Source organism: Phyllostomus hastatus, unplaced genomic scaffold (genome assembly GCF_019186645.2).
Source record: "Phyllostomus hastatus isolate PE091 unplaced genomic scaffold, TTU_PhHast_1.1 phas_contig_29, whole genome shotgun sequence".
Lineage (NCBI taxonomy): Eukaryota > Metazoa > Chordata > Mammalia > Chiroptera > Phyllostomidae > Phyllostomus > Phyllostomus hastatus.
In genome coordinates, this window is record NW_025333835.1 from 24,936,629 (window position 1) to 24,957,131 (window position 20,503).

A 20,503-nucleotide genomic window follows, 5' to 3' on the forward strand; every position below is an offset into this window, starting at 1 on the left:
GTCTCCAGGGCCTGCAGTGTGAAGTCCTACCCTCTCTCACGCCATTAGAAACATGCGTGCTACTACAACTACATATAAAACCTAAAAGGGAATTCTCTAGATTGATTTAGATTTATTTTAGATAGTTTTTCATCATCATCTTTCTATCTCACTACATTTTTTTCTAGGCCTAGCTAGTCATTCTCACATTGTTTCTCAACTTATGCTCTTATTCAGAACAAAATTTTGTTAACCAAAATATTTCATTAGAAGAAAGTTCATAAAATAAAGTTATATAAGATGGGATTTTTTTCAGAGTTTTATCTCCAACTTGCCCCCATGTTGGCTAAACATGCCAGAAAATGGTTTGTTAGCTGAAATAAAATTGCTCTTTTAAAAATCAGAGACAAACCTGGACAAATAGTAGAGCATTATTTGTCCCAGGTTACTGGAGGAAGTCTCAGGCCAACCAGAAGTGGCTCGCCCCAGAGCTCCGAGGGGGAACTCACGCGCAGTGGGACTCGGAGGGACGGCTGCCCCTTTATCCGAAGCCAGTAAACGGGAAGTGCCACTGCCCAGGTCTGCAAATCTTCTGTCTTCTTGTTTGGCAATCCATGTGTGTTAATCATTCACCTCCAGGATTTCTTAAAGAGTGTTTATTCCCAAAATAGAGATGTAGAAGTCAGCCTATACCACTGGGCAATAACTCCATCTCTTGTAACTTTCCCATAGGAGTAAATCTGATCAATGTCCCTGTTGTTGAAGTTACACAAAGTGAACCAACTACAGAGTGGAATTCCCCCCTGCCTCCCCCACCGCACCCTCCCTCTTGTTTTCATGTACTTTGTAACTTGAGGAGAAGTTTCCATGAGGAAGCAGAGTTTATGTTGAAGTTACTGAGTGATGTATGGAAGATCTCAAACACAGAAGCTGCCTTGAGACTTTGAAAAAGAATAAAACTCTGTTGTGACCACGATTGACCTGTGCAAGTAGAATGCTAAATGTTTTCCTTCTCAGAGGCCTTGGCAAGGTTCCCTCTCTCACGTGAGGATCTTACAAGATGCCCACTGTTCTCCATTCGGACGTCCCCATGGTGATGGAACCACCTCAATAACACTGCCCATGAGGGAGTTTTATCCTTTGGCAATGATGCTCATTCATGATTGTGTGGGCAGCATTCTTCGCTTTATGCAGGAAAAGATTTCCTCCTGACCTGATGCCTGCCTAAATAGAAGCTAAATGCAAACATAAAACAGGGACGTGGGTTAGTTATCTAACAGTTCTGGTTTGTACTTGGATTATTTGAAATGAAATGGAGTGGTTTTTCTGAGTAATTCTTCAAAGCCCTGTAACTTTGCAGAGGCAGTTATACCCGAGAGTAAAGCTGTTGAAGCTTTCCCCACCTATTTGTTCCTTATTCAAAAGTGCTTATTTTTTATCTTTTCCATTTCAATGTCTTACAGAAATTAGTACAATTATGCAAACATTTCTAATCCGCATCACTTAATGGAATTGAATCAAGAAGAAAAGGATTTTACCTGGAAGTTTTGGACACCTGGCAAATGCTTCTCACATTCATTTACTTTGTATGATACTTACCCGAAATCTAACTTGAGATCTAATTTTGAAGGTCTTTCTGTGGGGACTGATGCTTTATCTCTGGTGCCTACTTGGTTTTAAACTGAGGAGGAATTTTGATCATAAACACAATCCACTTCTGTAAGATGAAATTGCATAGAGGGAACTTGCGAGGACTCTCCTGTGGGATATTGGACCCTTCATTTATCAAGTGCTGGGTTTAGTCTCTGACACAGAAAAATAAAGGTTAGCTGAATGAACAGGTAAAGGCTAAAACCATCTAGAGAAATAATCATTAATTTATTTTTTTGAGTTTGTGTGTTGGCACTTCCATTTCCAAATGAATGGTTATGTCATTACATGGTGACTGTTCCCATTAGACGCTAATGATTCTGTGGTGACAGTAGAAATAGTACTGGCTAGCGGTTACTGGGTGCTTCAACGTTCCCAGGCCAACGCTATACATATGCTTTACAAGTAACCACTCATTCATCCGCACAACCACCCTGCAAAGTTGAAAAAGGTTCTATTATTACCCTCATTGATAGATGAGCAGTTTGAGTCACAAATGAGTTTATCTTTTGAATGCTTATTTAGTTTGGTCAATGAGGAAAGTGGAACAGAAAGGAAATGGAACTAACATGCATTGAGTTCCTAGTATATGCCAGTCATATCACACTGACTAGTTAATTAATTCTATTGATTGATGGATTTTAGAGAGAGGAAGGGAGAGGGACAGAACATTGATTTATTGTTCCACTTATTTATGGACTAATTGGTTGATTCTTGTATGTGCTTTGACCAGGGATTGAACCCATAACCTTGGTGATTTGGGGTGATGCTCTAACAACTGAGCTACCCAGCCTGGGCCAGTCACTCTTTAAGCTAAAAGAATACCTAGAAGAGAAATGGTAAGCATCTTTTAGGCAGGAAGACTAAAGTTCTGAGAAATCAAATAATTCCTGAATATATTTAGAAGATGAAAGTAACAAGAAATAATTCCAGGACCCCTCGGAATCTGCCTATTCAAGATAAATGAGGTGTCCAGTTTGCAGCCCCTCCCCCACCAGTGCTCTGTACACAATTTCACCTTCTACATAAGAAGAAGGAAAAGTCCCTTGTGTGATGGATTTGGAGGCCTGGGATAGATTCCTGATTTCTATGGAAGTAGACTGTGCTTATAATCATAAATTTCTCCTCCCTTTGACTATAGGGATAAAACCAAAATGGAACTTGTGTTTGTTTCCTAGGGCGGCTGTAACAGTGTACCATAAACTGGATGGCTTAAACAACGTAAATTCATTCTCTCACAATTCCAGAGGCTGTAAGTTCATAACTAAGGTGTCAAGAAGATGAGTTCCTTCCGAGGGCTGCGGCAAAGACTTCTTCAGGGCCTCTCTCCTGTGCTTGCAGGTGGCCATCTTCTCTCTGTTTACTCATATTGTCTTTCTGCATTGCGTGTCTGTTTCTGCACCCAAATTTTCCCTTTAAAAATGACATCAGTCTTATTGGATTAGGGCCCACCCTAATAACCTCATTTAAATTGATGACCTCTGTAAAGACCCTGAGTCTAAATAAGATCACATTCTGAGGTGATGGAAGTTACCAACATATCCCTCCCTCCCTCCCTCCCTCCCTCCCTCTTTTTCTTTCCTTCCTTCCTTCCTTCCTTCCTTCCTTCCTTCCTTCCTTCCTTCCTTCCTTTCTTTCTTTCTTTTTTTCTTTCTTTCTTTCTTTCTTTCTTTCAGAACCAATTCCACCCATAGGAGAACTGAATCTCAGACTTCACAGAAAATGAGACACAGTGGGCCTATGGTGGTATCTAAGGCTCTGAATGCATATAAAGCATCTCACTTGGCATTTAATCCTGTTACATAAGCTTGGTTGAGGAGTAACCACTGGCTAAGGAATGAAAAAACCACAGCCAGTGCCTGACTCTCGACACTATCACCTGTAACACTGACTTTCACTCTCCTAGCTGAGAGGTATGCTGCCACTTCCCTGCACATGAGACCCTAGGATGCAAAAGGACATCTTGCTCCAGTCTTTTCCCAAGCTTCTAGTTCCACTGGCACAGAGGTTGGCATCTTCCCACACCCTGGAGCAGTGCTCGTAGCGGGCTTCCATTGCAGTCAGAGGAGCTTTGCGGGTCTGCTGCTTGAGCAGAAAGATGTGAATTGGTTTCTCTTCCTTAGGTTCTTCAGATCCAGCACTGTTAACTTCATTGCGGAAACACTGTGCTTATCTCTCTAGTAGGGATAAGCTGCATTCCCTTCTGTCTTAGAATGTTGCTTTCATATTTTGTCTACTTGGCATGTAAGATAAATGTAATTTTGGCATTCATCTGATCCACCAATGTGGATCTCCAAGTAAGATCCAGAAGACAACTTCAGTACAAACATATTGAGCTACAGAGTTATCTGGAAATATTTTTAGTGATGAAGGACATGTTATTTTCTGTAATAAGATTCTAAAAGCTCACACACACACAAAAAGATATGATCTTTGAGGCCAAATACGGAATTGTTATCTCTGCTGATAACATACTTGCTGCTTATTATGGGATGTGTACAATAATGGTGTTGGAGTGAGCAAAGAACTGAGAGAAAACTGGAAAATGCTAAAATGACTGAAGGTTTTTATTTTTTTCATATACATGTGCTCATGTGTATGAGAGAAAGAGACAGACCAGGAAAGCAAGAGAGATAAAAGAAATCCTTTACATGTATTTTTGACACATTCATAGCCTGCTCCTAAAATGCACAAAGGTGAAATTAATTCAGCAAAATTTCTTGAGAGCCTTCAGCCCAGGAAAACCTCTGTTTATTTTTACTCCAGGAACCAAAGAGCCATAGGTATTAAAAGTAGGGGATTCCTAGTAGTGGGAACAGAGTCATAGATTCCTAAATCCCCCAAAGTCTGACTTCTGTCATGTACCTGATGTTCCTTTTCTCACACCAGGTGTCCTGTCTGGAGATGCATCTCCCCCTGATGATGAACAGGAATAATACTCTTATCTTATAGGTGAGATCTATTCCTGACTCTCATTGGTAGGACTGACATGAAAAACCATGTCAGAACACAAGCCAATAAGCTCAATATTCCCATGAGAAATGTACACTAATAGTCACAGGTATGTTGATAGCTCGCAATGTATTCTTTTTTATCCATCCATAATGTGTTGCTAGTATGGTTATGCCCATTAGGTTTTTGGCTTTGGGAATCTTGGAGTATAAGGCCAGCTAAACACCTTAGCGGGGACAGAAAGATGTTCTGATTTTGATGGGAAGGGTTCACAGACCAGGTGTGGAAGACTGCAGGGCCCCATCAACCAGGGATACCATATCATTCTCACTCTCCCATCTCCTGGCCATCCACAGCTCTCAGTGATTGCCAGAAGATACAGCTCAGCGAACTCCTATTTCAACTGTCCCCTGTCTAGGCCTTTCTACTATTTTTCTTTTAAATAACAATAACTTTTTAAAAAAATGATATTAGTGAGAGAGAGAGAGAGAGAGAGAGAGAGAGAGAGAGAGAGAGAGAGAGAGAGAGAGAGAGAGAGAGAGAGAGAGAGGGAGAGAGGAACATCGATATTTTTTGTCCCTCTTATTTGTGCACTCACTGGCTGCTTCTTGTGTGTGCCCTGACCAGGGATTGAGCCTGCAACCTTGGTTGCGACCAAGGTTACAACCTTGGTGTATTGGGACGACGTTCTAACCAATTAAGCTACCCAGCCAGGCCTGACCTTTCTACTTTTAAAGTAGTTCATTTTCGTGTGTAAATTTTCGGGATTGCAGAAGAGAGTGCAAGGTGCAGGTTTTACCCTTTCAAGTTATTTGTGTTAATGTAACTACTTAAATACAATGCATATCAATATATGTGTCCTCTTTGGAAAAGTATTTCTATAACTATGCAAGTATTATTGGCTTTAATATAATAATTTAACTATCTTATGTTTTAAAATGTTTAAAAACATTACTGGAGTATGAATCTGGAAAGAGATATTGTCCCATTTTTTTTTTAATCATCAGAGTAAAAATATTTTGCTCTATTTTACCAATCCTCCAGATTGCAATAGCTTTTTGTATTTAATCTAATTAACTGCAGATTCTCTGATAAGGCACTGGAGTATGAGAATGCCATTAAGTGTAGAAAAAAGTATAGTAAAGAGAAATAGTGATATGTATCTGGTAATATGCTAAATTGTAGTTCATGGTAGTTTTAAGCTGTGTTTGTGTCCATAATATGCTTATCCATCTTGTCTCCTTATACATGTTCTAGAGAGGTTAGGGCCTGTGATTTATTATGCATTAAAGAAACTAACCCACTGAGGATGCAATAAAGAAAGCATATGCATTTCATCATATATATTTCATCTAGCCAATAGAAAAGGATCTGGTTTTGAAGGTATAATATTTATAAAGAAATCATATATTAGATATCCCCAAGGAGTATTTTTGATAACAACACCACTCCAGATCTGGGCGCACAGCCCTGAAGATGCATAAAAAGAAAGTCTTGGCATAAATTATGATGAGCTGTAAATATTGAAAAGTATCATTTCCAAATAGTAACTGTTCAACAACACACAAAATGTTAGGAAAGCTCCCCTAACTTCACAAAATGAAATACATAGGAAGTTGGGAAAAGAATTGATAGGCTCATTTGTATGTCTTTTGAATCAGAAACTTCTATTGAAATGAAGTATAGATAATCCAGAATATTTACATAGTAATGGCAATTTTTTGTGTGATACACAGGTTTTGTTATATTTTGGGGCAAATGATGTTTTGCTATTATATAATGAAAGCCAGTGCATCTTGTCACTCAAAGGATCAATACAAAGGTTAAAGAAGTCAAAACAATTTCATATTTTAAAAAATTGTAAAATATGATAAAGTCTGAATTACTGTGGTTTGCTGTGTTTAATGTGTACTTTTTTGCTCAAATTTTTGAGTGGAAAATAAGGATGTGCATTATGCATGGGTAGTATCTGAAATACCTTGTATTTGTTCTTCTGTTTTGCAATTATATGTTACATAAAATTTCTTGTACCATAATATGTTAAAAATAAATGCTAAAATTTCTTTATAATACCAAAACAAGTATCTAAATATAAAGTAATTAATTAATTAATTAAAAAATTAAAACTAAAGATTTTTTTCCTGAAAGTTTGAGCCAAAAACATGGGTGCACATTAGACATGTCAGAATACGATATATGTGAAAACTGAGAACAAATGAACATATATTTGTTTATATTGTGGTTGCAAGCCACACTAAGGGGACATCTGAAAGAAGAGCAGTAACTACAGAAATAGTGATAAAACCTTAAAGTCGTAGATGTAGATTGTGATACCCACTTTCCTTTTCCTTTTCACATTATTCCTAAAGCAGATTACAATAATTGATTAGTGAATGATATTTCACCAGGTATTTCACTACTGGCAAGCCTGGAATTGCTTGCTCTTTAGTGCTGTCTTTAATAGTACACAGCAGCATGTCACATCAATAAAATTAAAGCTACAAAAAATTTGAGGCTATACAAAGGAAAAAGGAACTGTGTCTAGGCATTATGGCCCCAGACAAGCCTGAAATTGTTTTTAAAATAGCTACCTTTAAAAACAAAACTTGAATCTAAAATCTACTTGTGAAACATGTCTTGGAGTAGTAGAACATGTAAAAGTCCATTAAGACCCTGAAGGTTACAGGGAATGTCACCAGCAAACTCCGTGTCAATATCCATGCATGCTCTCTCCTAGCAGCTCCTCGGTAATGAGTATTTACTTTAAAAGAAGCTGTGTACATTTCTGTAATAAAATGAGTTTTGATATCTAAGCATACACTCACTAAAAAAGAATCAGAAATAGGTCAAATATCAAAGGTAGAAAACCTGTATTTAAAAATTTGAGATTGAAAGTTGACCTGTAAGAATTTAGAACAATGGCTATAAGGATGCCCAAGGACCTTAGAGGAAGACTTGGACAATCTCAGTGAGAACTTAAATAGTGTTGGGAACCACCCTGCCTGGTATCAGAAGCTGTAACCCCCACCAAGGTTAAGGCTGAGGGAATGACCTTGGACCGTAAGCCAGCAAGGAGACAAAAGATTATCTCCCTGGCAGGAGCACCACTTCTGCTCCTTTTACTTCACCCTGCCCGGCCCCCAATGCTTGGTCGATTAGTCAATGACGGGTAAGATTCCCCAAGGGGGGAACAACCTAAGACAGGCACGATCACGTGGCAGGCCCCCAAGGAAGGAATTTGGAGGCTACAGCAAAAGGGGGTGATGGACCCTTGCCCCTTGGCTTTGACATTGCCTAAGTCCTCTTTGTCTGCGAGAAAAATCTCCTAATCTCTTGGCTGCCTTACTTCCCTTGCTCCACCTAAGCCTGAAACAATGATGGAGGGTGGTGCAGCCCTGTGCTGGAAAGGGCAGGTTTCCCGGGTGATCAGGCCTAAGAAAGAATATGTAAAATCCTGTGAAACCTGCTTTGTTTAGAACGCTCTCAATTAAATGATAAGGGTCCAAACAAGGAGTAAGTTTGTTCTTCAAAGTTTTACAGCTCTTTAGCTATCTGACTTTGACTCAAAATAGGCCCTCAGAGTTCCTTGTTATTTGACCCTTACTTCCCAGCAATGAGTAATGAGCTTTACCTGAATTCCTGTGTAAACAAACCCAATAAAAGCCACTGAGGAAAAGGCTCTTGGTCCTTCTCCTGTGAGAGATTGGCCACTTTTCCTCCCCAAGCAGATCATGTCTTGGTAGACTTATTCTCATCCGTGGCAGCCAGTGGGGTGGGGGGCCTCCAAGTGGAGCAGCCCCCCACAAAATAGAGACAATAAAAATTTAAAAGGACACAGGAACCACAAAGAAGAATCAGTCAGAAATGAAGAATACAATATCTGAAATGAAGAATACATTAGTAGTAATCAACAGTAAGTCAGATTAAGCAGAGGCCAAATCAGTGATTTAGAGGTCAAGAAAACAGTAAGCAACCAAGCAGGGCATCAACAAGAAAAGAAGAATTCTTAAAAATGAGGAAAGTTTAAGGGACCTATGGGACAACTTCAAGCATAATAATATCTGCATCATAGAGGTACCAGAAGGAACAAAAGTGAGCAAGGGATAGAGAAGCAGTTTTGAACAAATAATGGCTAAAAACTTCCTAATCTGGTGAAGGAAAAAGTCACACAAATTCAGGAAGCACAGAGAGTCGCAACTGAGATGAACTCAAAGGAGCCCACACCAAGACACATCATAATTAAAATGGCAAAGGTTAAAGACAAAGAGAGTATCTTAAAAGTGACAAGAGAGAGACAGTTACCTACAAGAGAGCTGCCACAAGGCTGTCAGCTGATTTCTCAATAGAAACACTTTAGGCCAGAAAAGAATGGCATGAAATAATCAAAATGTTGAAAAGCAAGGCTCAACAACAAAGACTACTCTATCCCACAAGACTATAATTTGAAACTGGGGGTGACATAAGGAGCTCACCAGAAAAAAAAAAAAGGTAAAAAAGTTCATTACCACCAAAGCAGCAGTACAAGAAAATTTTAAAGGGTCAAGAAGAAGAAGAAGAAGGAGAAGGAGAAGAAGGAGGAGAGGGAGGAAGAGGAGAAGGAGAAATAGAAAGAGGAACATAGGTATAATGAATAAAATGGCAATAAATAAATACCTATCAACCTACATGTAAATGAATTAAATTCTCCAACAAAAGACATAGGGGAGCTGAATGGACAAGAAAACATGGCCCATATATATGTTGTCTACAAGAGATCCATCTCAGAACAAAAGATACAGACTGAAAGTGAAAGGATGGAAAAAACATTCCATTCAAGTGGAAACAAAAAAAAAGCTATGGTACCAATACTTAGATAATCAGACAAAATAGACTTCAAAAACAGAGGCCATAACAAGAGACAACAAGGGTCACTACATAATACTACAGGGATCAATCCAACAAGAGGCTATAACCCTTGTAAACATATGACACCTAATATAAGAGCACTTAACTATGTAAAGAAAATCTTGGTGGACATTAAGAAGCAGATCGACAGCAATAGAAACACTGTAGAGGATTTTAACACCCTACTGACAACTATGGATAGATGTTTCAGAGAGAAAAATCAACAAAGCAACCGACACCTTTAAATGACACACTGACTCAGATGGATTTAATCGATATTTACAGAACGTTCATCCCAGAGCAGCAGAGTATACACTCTTTTCAAGTGTACATGGGACATTCTCAAAGAGAGACCACATGTTGGGACACAAAACAAGTCTAAATAAATTCAAGATTAAAATCAACCATAGCAAGTATCTTCTCTAACCACATAATATGAAATTAGAAATCAACTACAATTTAAAAAAAAACTGAAAAATATTCAAATACATGGAGGCTTTTATTAATTAATTCCTATAAAAATACACACAGAACTCACTTCTGGTGGCACCCTTTCTAAGCTACAGTAGACCCCAAGAAGGGGGCTGTAGTTTACGGGAAGGAGAAAGCACCCAATCACTGTGTACATCATGAATTAGGACTTCATTCAAAAACTGTTCACTTTGAGGTCCCATAAATAAGATATAACTTAAAAGACTGTGCAGTTAATCCTTAAAATAAAATCCCATGGATGTAAACTAACTTTATAGCTATCTTCTACAATGGAAGCCTGAAGAATGAAGGACATAAATTATTTTGATGTTACTCGGTTCACTGAAGTAAATACAAGAGTATAATTAAGTCTATGCAATTTATAAAATAATGCAATAAAGAAAAGGCAGGTCTTAGAAATACTTGCCTTCATAGTTATGAAATTTGGGGCTTTTCATAAGGAATCTTATTTTTTTTGGAGACTATTTAAGAAATAGCTACTTAGCTGACTCTATGGATGGCTTCCCTCCATTTATGATTTAAGGGAGAGGGTAGACAAGATGACCTCTCTAGTTATTTTCAACCCCACATGACAAGTAAGGTTTAAGTAGAGGTAAAATTTATAACAAAACACTGAAGAAAATGTAAACACATGCAAATATCCAGCTGGCCCTAGTAACACTCATTAATATGTTACACATGAAACAAAATCATGCCTTAATATTCCTGATTTATTTTAACAGTACCACTCATGAAAGATATATTACTTTAGAAGGTTAAAATAGTCTTCTTTTCATGCACAGTTTAATACACAGTCTGGGAAAAATCCAACCACAATGAATCTCAACTATTTAGATGTTGACATCATTGAGTGGGTATGCTGTAAGTGCATATTTTTCTAAATCAAGAGCATTTGCCAAAAGATAACTGAACATGCTCTAGATTTAAATAACAACAATGTGAAGACTGAAAAAAAATTTGAACTGTAATGTTGCTACTTTCTCTAAAGATTCACATACTCTGGCGAAATGCTATCATCATTCATTCATTTATTCATTCAGCAAGTAGTTATTGAAGCTTACTGTATCCCCAACACTAACTGTAGCACTGTAGAGTTAATGGTGAACAAACCAGACAAAATTCCTACTTTAGACTTGTTGCTTATTTAGAATTTAAAAACTTGTGATAAAAGACAGCCAGTGAATAAGTAAAATAATAACAATATTTTAGGGTCTCATGGGTTCGATGAAAGAAACAAGGTGATTTGATAGCATCTGGGTGGGTTGAACAAGGTGGTGTTGGGGACTACCAGATATTCTGGTCATGGACGGCCTGGACCAGAAATCAGGAAAGCTATGTTCTTATCCAGACTTCTGCCACCAACTATCCGACTGGCTTAGACCAGGGGCATGTGTGGAATAAGCAGATTAGACTAATTCTGAAAGCTTTTTAATAGCCTATGGTAGACAGAGTGGCCACATTAAAGACGCCTCCCCAAACTTTAGTCCCCCACCCCAATCCTTGAAACATGTGAATATATGGTGTTACATGGCAAAATGGACTTTGCAGATGTAATTAAGATTCAGGATCTTGTAATGGGGACATTATCCTACATTACCTGGGTGGGCCCAATCTAATCCCATGAGTACTAAAAAATAGAGAATTATTTCTTCTGGTTAATGAAGAGTTAGCAGAAAAGAAATGCAGCAGAGAGATGCAACTAAAAGGGTAGCTGGAGAGATTCAAAGTGTGAGGAACCTACTGCTGTTGCTGGAAGGGGTCCGTATGGAAAGCTTGAGAAGGAATCGTGCAGCCTCCAGAAGCAAAGACCAGCTCCAGACCGACAGCCAGCAAGGAAATGGAGGGCTCAGTACTACCACCTCAAAGACCTGATTTTAACCCACAATCTGATTGAGCTTGGAAGCAGATTCACCCCTATGTTTTCCCAAACAGAATAGGCCCCTGCCAATAGCCTGAATGGAAAGAGCCCAGCCCTAGGAGACTCTAAGCAGGGGACCAAGCTGAGATTAGCTTTGAGATAATAAGTGGGTGTTGTTTTAAGCTGCTAACTTCGCAGTAATTTGTTATGACAGCCATAGAAAACAAATACACAGCCACTGAGCCAAAACATGGGGGTCATCCTCTAGCTGTCCTCATCTTCTATTCCTCACACTCCCATCACCATTTCCAAACACCAAGTCCCAACAAGCTTACCCCTAAAACACGTATGACCCATCTCATCTCCACAACATTCAACTTTGCCTCTCGCCTGGGCTGCTCCAAAACGGGTCCTTCTACCTCCGTCTTATTTTGACTCTTGACCTTTACTTTGTCCTCGAAATTACAGCCAATAATTATACTTCAAAAATGTAATTATGACATTTCTTTTCACAAAATCTTTCTTTTTCTCATTTTTAATGTTTTAATTTTTATGCTACTTACAGATGTCCCATTTTCCCCCTTTTGCCCCCCTCCACCCAGCCTGCCCCCTGCTTCTGGAGTCAGTCTCCAGTTGTCCATGTCCATGGTCCTTCATGTATGTTCTTTGACTAATCCTTTCACCTTCTCTCAGTCAGTCCCCAACTCCCCACTCCCCTCTTACAGCTGTCAGACTGTTCCATGTTTCCATGCCTCTGGTTGTATTTTGCTTATTAGTTTATTTTGTTCATTAGATTTCTCTTATAATTGACTGACTTATTTTACCTCACAGAATAGTCTTTCTCCAACTGACTTATTTCACTTAGCATAATAGTCTCCAGTTCCATGCATGCTGTCACAAAAACAAAATCTTTCAATACTTCCACAAGGCCAACAGATTCAAGCTCAGCCTCCATGGACTACAAAGACATCCATTGTGTGGCTCTTATCTATCCTCTCCAGCCTCTGACCCCACCTGTTTGTCTTACTCTTTATGCTCTCATGGTAGCGGAGTGTGATTTCCCTTCAGTACTGCCCTGGACCCAGGCTTATAGGATAGCTGTTCTGAGCTCTGCTCTCTAGAGGGCCTGATTCTGGTGTTCCTTGATCTTCTGCACTGGTCAGGTGTCCATGTGACTAAGGGGTAAAACTCACTTGGAGTCCATGCTTCCTCCCTGTGGACCATGCTACAGGTCTCCCAAATTCTCTGGACAAGTGGCCCAAAACCCTTCCAGTGCATGCATGGATCTCTTTCCTGACTTTACGCCCCAAAGGATAGACCATGACTCTGGTCAGGTCTGAGGCGGGCTTGCTAAGGGGAGAAGGTTAGCATTGTTGCCACAGAGAGGGGAGTGAATGATGGAGCCAAGGGCAAGAACAGAGGAAACTGGGCATGCGCTAAGGTCAGGCTCTCTCTTCACGGTCACTTTCTAGCCTGGAATTCCAGTAAGTTCCAAAAATCTATATGTATAACCTAGACATTCAGGAAGTTATGAAGGTATATTTGTCAAGGAAGGAGGATAAAACTTATTTTATGTAGCAGTTTGTTAGCTTGGTTTATAACCTCTAAATACTTGGACCTAAGGTGTGCAGGTGTCATTTGCGCTCTTGCCCTGATCCCTGTACAAGTCAGGGGTGTTTGTTCCTCACAGAAGACAGCTTTGTGCTTTTTCCTCCCATGTACCAGGCTCTTCCCGCTGCCTGGGAGGACCTGCCACCATTCTTCATCTGGCTAAGTTTCACACAGTTCAGGATTCAGGTCAGTGGTTGCCTCCTCCAGGAAGCCTTCAATGAGTCCTCAGTGCCCCTGTCATTTCAACACGTGCATATGTGAAGTTATTAAATAAGTCTCTCCTACAGTGCAAGATCAAAAACAGAGACTACATTTTTTTGTTCCTTTTCTTGTCTCACGACCATGGTGTCTGGCACCTGGTATGGGTTTAATTAAAGTTTACTGAACTGAGAACTGAAAGCGAATGCTTCATCAGAACACATTCAATAAGCATTTATTGAGGAATAAAATAGCATAAAGTGGGCATGGGGGCTAGAATTAGTGTGTTGAGGGACAGTAAAGGGGGAAGATATGACAAATACCTTTTTCCAGGTCACATTATAGTAGGAATTGACATTTCTAGAACACTAACCATTTGCGAGAAATGGCACTAAGTATTTTGCATGGGTTACGCGTAATTCTTGCAACTCTATGAGGGAGGCACTATCATTATCTTCATTTTACAAATGAAAAAACTGAGGCCTAGAGAGGATAAGTGGCTGGCCTGAGGACCCAGTGCCAGGAGGTGATAGAGCCTGGAGGGGCTCCAAAGCCTCAGCTTTGACCGTCAGGGCTCCTGCTTCCTGATGCCTCCCACACAGAAAGAGAACTGGACCCACAGGGCCTCTTTGAAAGAGAGGAGATAGCAATGGCAACCCTCAAGGGACTGTGTAAATGTTGGCTGAAAGTTAATTGCATGCACTTCAGAAATAAATGTAGGAACATCTGAAATGTGTAAATAACAATAAGACTGCAAAGTAAAAAGGACAATTTAGATGGAAATAAAAGAACTATGCTATACTTTGCTGAGAGCAAGCTGGGGGCGTGTCCCAAAGGAAGCTGGGAGGTCTTGTCTAAAGGCCTCGCTGCGGCAGAGTTTCTGGAAGCTTCACAACACAGGATGTAAGCAGGGAATGTATGGGGGCTGAGTTCATCTTCAGATCCAAAGTGTAATACCAACACAAGTTTTACATTAACATGTTTTTAAGACATAAATTGTTCCTCACAACCGTTTTTCATTTAAAAGAGGAGTTGCCACATTTCCTAAAATGTTACTTAAGGACACTTTACATGCCAATTAATTGGTTTAAATCTTTTTTTTTTAATTTGAATTCAGAGAAGCAACTATTTTGCCATTTGGGGAACTACATTCACATCCAGTAAGCAGTGATATTTATGGCAGGCAAGAACTCACCCACAAACTCTTTTGTATAAGAAATGTCTCTACTTTGTTGTCAACTGACCTTAATGTTTATTTCTAGTTCCCCTTTGGACACACGGTTGGAAATTGGACCTCAGCCTACGTAGTGCCGTCTCCTGCCCCCACCTTTACCTGCGCTCTTCTTCCCCAGGATTGGGCCTGAATAGGGGGAGCCTCCCATGGGTTGAGGCAGGGTAAGGGCCGGAGGGTGAACTGCCATCCACACGAGCATGAGCGAGGCACCCTTGTCTCCCTCTTGCCTCCAGGCCCCATTGATCCTGGAGGTCACTGCTGCATTCCTCCTCCTTCCAAACCTCTTCTGTCTCTCCCACCTTCTGTTGTGTCCATGCCTTTTGGGTATGGAGGACATTCCACCGGTTCTGTGTCCAGGAGTTGGATGGAAAGCTGCTTGGGGCCCGTGTCCCAGCCACGAAAGCCCAGGAGGCTGGAAAGTCCCTCCCTCAGATCCCCTTTGCTCTTGAACCTTCCAACTACATCCCGGGTTTCTGTAGTGTTTTCTTCCCTTGCGTGTTTGGCTAAAGAAAAGCAGGTCACAGGCCCCTTTTCCAGAAAGCGACAATGTCTAAGCTCTCTGCATCTGCCCTTGAACTTCTCCTTTCTCATCCCAGATGATCTTTATCTGGTCCGCAGCTGGAATTGCTCTTACATCATTACAAGTTGGTCTAAATCTTTTGTCTCATTCTAGGATCTAGGCTTATGAAATGCCAAAGCCAGGAATAGATTCTTTCAACTTTGCGATTTCTTTTCTCCCTTGACACCGTGTATGAGAAATTTCCACCTTGGCTTGGACTTAAGGAACAGCCATAGAAGTGGGGAAGGGGATACAAATGCTGTAAAACCTGCAGAACACTCTGTCACTGCCGTAGTTCAGAAAAAAGTACCAGACAGAGAATCGGGAGGTTTGGAGCTTGCCCGTGTGATCACTGAAGGTCATTTCCACTCTGGCACTCAGTTTCTTCATCCTTATAATGAAGGGTAAGAGGAGACAATCTTCCATGCTCTCTCTGGTCTCTAGCAACATTACTTTAACTGATTTTGAGGAAAATTTTCACCTCGTCTGGTTACTTTTTCTGCAATAATATAGATGTGGTAACTGACCTGGAGGTAGACCCACTCTCCCCACCATTATTCATTTGCAACACGTAGAAATAGAATCCCTTGTAACCCAAAGCAGAAGAAATTAATTGAGGATAATAATAGAATTTTCAAAGCTAAAATATCTCGTTTCATGGATTTATCTGATGGAACTTAAAAGTTTAGTTTCCTAAAATTTGTGGCCTTAAATATGTATATGGGCTTTTCATTCCTGTCTTTTAATGTGTTCTAATTAGTAGCAATATTTCTTATTTACTTCCTGTGAACTTCTTAGTTTCCTTATTATAAGAACTGAGGGAAAAATTTGACAAGGTCAATGAGTACCTGACAGAGGTGTAATTGTAATTCTATTCTTATGAACATTTAAGAAGTGGTTTGTTTCAAAACACTGTGGTCTGTTTTAAACAAAGTTCCCAATTTTAAAAATAAATGATCTGTAGTAAAACTCCATCAGACATGGTCAAATGTCCTTTTGATGATATAGTCCGAAATTTAGAAAGAAAAACACCCACCAGGTAATATAATAAAAGAGTAATGGCTGGCTTCTAGGCCACTGAGACAAGTAGAAATGAAGTTATATTATAAACACCACACACTGCTCTAAATCAGAGGGGCAGAGTCTATTTATGTAGTCTGCTAACTCCTTTGCTATTATTTTGTCCTCACCAACACAGTTGGCATGTTAATATAGAGTGTATGCGCTGTAAAACACCAAGGCCCTGTTTTCAGTTTTCAGAGAATATGAAAAAAAAAGTTTGAATAAAAGTCTCATTTCAGTGTTTTTGCCAATTACCCCTGTGACTTGGAGAAAGTCCTTTCGCTCCATTTGCATTAGAAGTTTAAGAAAGGGATTGCGAAGAGCCCCGCCAGCCTTAACGTGACTTGACTCTGTACCCTTTTCCTTAGGTGGAAAATAGAGACAATACTATTTGCACCATCTATCTCAGAGCTGATATGAGAACTAGAGTTCTTTTTTACTCGGTAGCGTCTGTAATTTTGCATTCGTGTAATTACTTGCACATTGCCCGTGCCCCCTGTAGGCCCTTAGCTCTGCGAGGGTGGGAGAGAGCCTGTCCAGCCCACGGCCGTGTTTCTGGGACCAAGCACAGTGCCTGGCACATTAGACGCTCGGTTCACACGTCTGTGGGGTGAGAAGCTTCCATTCAACATGGGCGTTCCTACAGGACCCTAAAAAACAGCTGAGCGACATCTCGACCCTGCTTTCTCAGAAAAAAAAAAATTACAGAAACACGTGGTCATGTTTTTTATCAAACACTGATAAAAACTAAAATCTTTTTCCGGAAGCAAAATTCCCTAAATCACTGCTGCTAGAAGTATGGCACGCCGCAAACCAGCCACACCAGTATCAAATGGAAACTGGTTAGAAATGAAAATTCTTTCTTCATCCCAGAATCTCGAACCAAAACTCTGGGAGTGGAGGCCAGAAACCTGTGTCTTCACACGCCCTCCCGGTGGCTGTGATGCGCACTAACATCTGAGAACTGTCTCAGTCTTGTTTGCAGGCATCTTTATGTGTTATGCACGTGTCCTTTCGATTCCTCCTGCTTCACTTAATATAGTCAGCCCAACGTTAGTTTCTCTAGCTTCCACTTAGAATAACTACTTCAACAAAATAATAATAACTAATGCTTTTTTTAATTGTTGACACTACTACAGATGGTCCCCTTCTACCCCCATTTGTCCCCCTCCACCCAGCTCCACACCCCCTACCTTTACCACATTGTTGTCCATGTCCGTGGGCTGTGCACACTCTATGAGCACATGCTCTTTGGCTAATCTCTTCCAGCCCCCCTACCCCCTCCACTCTGATATCTATCAGTCTGTTCCATGTATCCATGCCTCTTGTTTTATTTTGTTCATTAGATTCTACACATGAGTGAGATCACATGGTATTCGTCTTCCTCTGATTGGCTTATGTCACTTAGCATAATAATCTCCAGGTCCACCCACGTGGTCCCAAAGGTAAGAGCTCCTTCTTTTTTACAGCAGCATAGTATTCCATTGTGTAAATGTACCACTGCTTTTTTATCTACTGATGGGCACTTGGGCTGTTTCCAATGCTTATTGAGTACTTACTATGTTCCAGGCCTTGAGTACAGCACACAAGTCTCAAACAAACATATGAGGTAACAAATATTATTCTATCTATTTTATATAGCGGGAAAAAAAGAGTTTATTAGATTTTTCTATGGTCACTAAGTTAGTGCTTCAAATCTCAATAGCCTAGTACCAGAGCCGGGCCTTTAACTACAACATGATACGGATTCAGTGCCTACCTGAAGGTAGCCTGCTTCTGCTTTGGACCACAGCCGTACAATGAGGGACATGTGTGAGCAAGTCCGCTCACCTGACCTGACTCCACGGTCAGATAGAGAGTGAAGCGCCTTCCCAGGAGATGGGTCACAGGATGCCTGACCTCGAGGTCATATTTTTCCTTAAGAGTGATCTTTGGGTCTTTTCTCATGCAAAGGTAAAATTTTTTAGTGTTGTGTATGCAAACTCCAGTGAGCGCCAAAAACTATGATTATTTTCATTTTGGCAGAATTGCTACTAATCAGTCATTTCTGGAAATACTTAGACAATAGTATGCATTGTTTCTTGAGATTTATTTTCTCCATCATCAACCTCAAAAGAGAACTTAGAAAATAGAAGAAAGGAAAAAGTTGAGGTGGGATGTAGAAAGGGAGGGGGGAGATAGAGTATGTAAGAGGGGAAGAAAAAATGGCAGATGATGATGCTTTACCCTGCCTTTCACTGTTGGTGTCAGAAGTGTCACCCAGGATGAGTCAGAAGAGGGAGGTGGGCTGAGACCTGTCACAGCATCATGGCAAAGAGAGCGCAGCAGAGAAGCAATTGGCTGCAGGGAACCTGGACGTGTGGGCCTGGGGAGACCTAACCTACTCACTGGGTGGAAGAAGTCCAAGGCCAACTGTCACATGTGGCCGAAATGACCGATGCTGAAAACGAAGAGGCGAGGAAGGCAACTGATGGATCACGCTCAGAGGCAACAGCAGATGAAGTTCCCACAGAGAAGCTGTACTAACGAAGCTGGCTGCATGGCCTCCCCCTGAGAGCGCTCCTTAGGGACCTGCCTTTTCAGCACCGTCCAGGGTGGTCTCTTCTAGGGGCCAGCCCACGGCAGTGAGTGGGAGTAGAGAGCTATTATTGAATGAGTACCTACAACGTTAGGAAGTTTGCTACACACTTTACAGATACTAATCCAGTTGACCCTCCCAAAATGTCTATGGGGTAGGGGGTATTGGACCCCCATTTTATATGGGAGGAGAGTAAGGTTAAAACATGTTAATTAACTTGTTAAGGATTACCAGACAGTAAGCAGTAGAGCCACTCAGATTCTTGACTCTGGTTTGTTTGTTTGTTTGTTTGTCTTTTATCAGATGCTGTCTCTTAAAATGGTGGGAGGGAGGGAGAGAGAAGAATAAGGAGTTTTAGGAATAGTACTACTTCCCCAGGCTAAATAGGAAACACTTGAGTGAAACCAGACCTCTCCAGTTATTTGAATTATTGCTCTTAAATGATCTTCTTGGAGCTTGACTAGGTCCCTGGTTACAAATAACTTAAAAATGAGGCTTTGTGTTTAAACCATGTATCTATATCTATATACACATATGTATATCTATATCTATATCATCTATATCCTCTTCAGTTTACAAAACTGACCAGTGTTTCCCAAAGCATTGGTATGGGGTAAAAATGAGATCATACTGATAATTTCTCCTGGACTTTCCTACTCCCATACTACCATAGGCCCCCTCGAGATCACTTCCAATTACTATAAAGTCTCCAAAGCTGTTTTGTGTGGGCTCACTAACAATCTTCTCATGTCAGCTGCTGGGTCTCTCAACACTACCAGCAGAGTTGCGTGAGCTGGGTTCACGATTCTCACGGTTACCCAAGCCCGTCTGGAGGGCACAGCTAGCTGTCTGGTGCTCTCAGAACTGCCAGGGCTGCAGGCACTGCTTCTGTGCCAGGGACAGGGTTGACCCACTGAGAGGAAGCATGACCTCGCTTTCCCTTGGCTGCCAGAGGCACTCTTACTAGACCAGGTCCAGGGCTGACCTCTGTCTCAGGATATAACTTGTACTTCCATGTAAAAAGACATTTTTCTTATGTGAATTTTTCCACCACTTTGCCAGTGGTGGAAAATGACCAGACATGACCAGACATGTCTGAAATCAATAATGCATACTTCAGAGGTTCAGACTGGGACACCCCTGTGTGTTCACACATGCACACATACATATACACCCACTTTACATATAAGTGGATCAAAGCTTTAAATTAAAAAAAATCAAGGTTATATAAAATAAAGCAGTAATGATTGTTATTTCCAATCACGTAATTCTATTAATTTGTTTTTTCAACACAGAAGAACTTGGTCAAGGTGGAGGAGAATAAGGAAATCCTATTAGAACAGGACAAATAAAATATATAATAAGAAAATATTCAAAGAATATATACTTTTGTTCTTTTTATAAGTGATGTTTTCCCCAAGAAGCATAAGCACTTTGTTTCTATTA